The following is a 3,075-nucleotide window of genomic DNA, read 5'->3' as shown; positions in this document are numbered from 1 at the left end:
ACATGAGACTAAGTGTCTCTAAAACATTTATAAACAAGGGTATAAACACTGGCCTCAGGCTATCGTGTACGTTTGTCTGGATCCTTACATATGTGATGGGCACGTCACACCTAGTCACAATTACGCTGCATGCGGGGAGTATAACCTTGTGTATACGTATAGGCACTCAACTAGTCGAACGCTGCGGTGTTTGCTGGGGGATCCGAGTGTAGAGACTTAAGTTTATGAATTGTATTGTTTTAACTTGATTATTCCTAAGCCACGATGGGCCGTGACCTACGTAGTCTCGAGGGGTGATTAAGTAAATGAAATATTTTTAGCGTCAACATATTCACCAGCATTCGTTGCTGACGTATTTTCTTACATTTTGTAGGTGACCAAAGTTAGTGCTTGAAGAACGAAGTGCTCAAGATATCCGATGGCTCGGCTCTTTTTGTAAACTTAAATATATATATATATATATATATATATATATATATATATAAAATGGTGGTTTATAATTAAACACGTAATGCTTTTGTTATAACTTAAAACGGGTATTTTATAATCCCGTCTTTTGTAATATAAATATTATATATTAAATCCACATGTTTAAAAAGACTTTCGCTTTTAACACGTAACTCTGATTATTTACAAATGTGGTACCAACTTATGGTTACACGCCCAGGCCTAAGAAGGGGGTGTGACACCTCACCTGAGTTCAACCAGTTTTCTGACATGTAAGGCGTTCAAATACATTTAACGAAACCGTATACTCCTCAAAAAAACGAGGTGGTATAAAGACGAAACCGAACCTTATTGGTAATGACAGAGAGTATGTTAAAAGCAATGGGTGTTCCGAATTACTTATGGGGTGATGCAATTTGACATGCCACATACATCGAGAATCAGATTCCTATTCGTGCCATAAAGGAGAAAACGACATAGATGATGTTAAAACAAAAGAAACCGAATATCTCTCATCTTGAAGTATTTGGTTGTGTGGCGTATACAAAAATAGTGGGAACCCACTTGAAAAAACTTGATGACCGGTCGAGGAGTTTAGTGCATATCAAAATCGAGACCGGGTCCAAATCTTACCAGTTGTTCGATCCGAAGACCCAGAAGGTTGTGATAGCTCGTGATGTGGTTTGATGAGAAGAAGACGTGGGTTTGGTCTAATTCGAGGTAAAACAATAAACGAAGCTAGCACCGGGTTTATTTTTGGTTGATTGGAATAGGGTTATTGATACCGGAGTTGGACAAGTTGTAACCAAGCCTATTGGAAGCAACAACATTAGCGACGAAAATTCAGTTTTGCCGCCAACTTAAGCAACAGAATCACAAACAGCTTCTGTCGCTAATTCAGACAATCCTTCATCACCATTAGCGACAGATTCTGAAACTCTGGTCGCTAATTCCAGCAGCTCAACAACAAATTTAGCGACACCAGTAGCAATTGATTTAGCGACAGTAGCACTTGATGAACCAGAAAGTAACGTAAGATGATCCTTACAAGTTCCGATCGCACTAGTTAAGTTCAATGATTATGTCCTATGTTTGGAAGTGGAGGATATTGAACTTATTTTGTTATAAGAAGGTGAACCAAGGAATTTAGGTGAAGCAAAATTCAAACTAAAGTGGATAAAAGGTATGCAAACAAAAATCAAATCTATTAAACGAAACAACACATGCAAGTTGACCGAGTTACCAAGAGGGGCTAAAGCTATCGGATTGGAGTGGGTTTTCAAGGTGAAAAGAAATGTGGATGGTTCGATAAATAAATATAAAGCAAGACTGGTGGTAAAGGGTTACGTGCAACAACCCGAAGTCGATTTTGACGAGGTGTTTGCTCCGGTGGCGAGACTTGAAACCATTTGTGTGCTCATTTCCATTGTAGCTTCTGAGGGATGGCAATTACATCATTTGGATGTAAAGTCGGCATTTTTACATGGGGAGCTACAAGAATAGATCTTTGTTTCTCAACCAGACGGGTTTGTTAACCCCATGGAGGAAAACAAAGTCTACAAGCTAACCAATGCCTTATACGGTTTGAGGCAAACACCACAGGCGTGGATAACTAAGCTTGACAGTATTCTCACATGTTTGAAATTTGTGATGTACTCGAAGAACAAGCGGTGTAAAGGATATTGATTGGAACTGACATTAATATTGTCGGCGTGTTTTCGATGATTTGGTCGTTACAGGTTTGAACAACAATCACATGAATCATTTCAAACTTGCAATATCCAAGAAGTTTGAAATGTTTGATTTGGGAATGCTCACTTACTATCTCGAAATCAAAGTCTCGCATTTGAAGAATGAGATAGAATCCATCAAAGTGCTTATGCTCGGCGGTTATTGAAAGAAGTCGGGATGGAGGATTCTTATCCTAAAGGTGTTACCATGGATCATAATGTGAAATTGTCTAAATCCGAGGATGATGTTGATGCAAATGCAACAGAGTACCAAAAGTTGGTTGGGTATCTTCATTACTTGTTAAACACTAGAACTGATTTGGCTTCTTTGGTTGGCATGGTCAGTAGATACATGCAAACTCCAAAGAAGTTTCACTTGGCAGCAATTAAGCAAATTCTTCATTTTGTTCAAGGAACTGCTGGATGGAGGATCATGTATAAACGAAGTGGATCAAAGGAGTTGACCGGCTATAGTGATAGTAGCCATAACATTGATCAAGACGATGGGAGAAGCACTACCAGTCGTGTGTTCTATTATGGGGGAGCCCCGATTTCTTGGTGCTCACAAAACCAATGCATTGTAGCGCTTTCATCATGCGAGGCGGAGTACATGGTGTCGAGCTCAGCAGTGGGACAAGCCGTATGGTTAGGTGAATTATTGGCGGAATTAACCGGAATGAAATTGCAAGAAGTGGTAATAAAGATTGATAACATATCGGCGATTACCTTGGTTAAAAATCCCGTTTTTCAAAGTCGAAGCAAGCACATGAAGTCCCGATTTCACTATATACGGGAGTGTGTGGAGTGGAAGAAGTTAGTGGTAGAGCATATCAGTGGGCAAGGAACATCAAGCATGCATTCTTACGAAAGCACTTGCAGATCAAGTTTGACGAGATGA

At 39.6% G+C, this 3,075-nt stretch overlaps 1 pseudogene; it reads left to right on the top strand.

Moving 5' to 3' along the window:
• Nucleotides 1-2,355: 2,355 nt before the first annotated feature.
• On the top strand, nt 2,356-3,075 carry LOC143565621 (secreted RxLR effector protein 161 pseudogene; annotated as a pseudogene).

Source organism: Bidens hawaiensis, unplaced genomic scaffold, assembly GCF_021521415.1.
Source record: "Bidens hawaiensis isolate Kalapana, Puna unplaced genomic scaffold, B.hawaiensis_p1.1 tig00022490_1, whole genome shotgun sequence".
Taxonomy (NCBI): domain Eukaryota; kingdom Viridiplantae; phylum Streptophyta; class Magnoliopsida; order Asterales; family Asteraceae; genus Bidens; species Bidens hawaiensis.
This window is presented reverse-complemented; position numbering and strand designations above follow the sequence as displayed.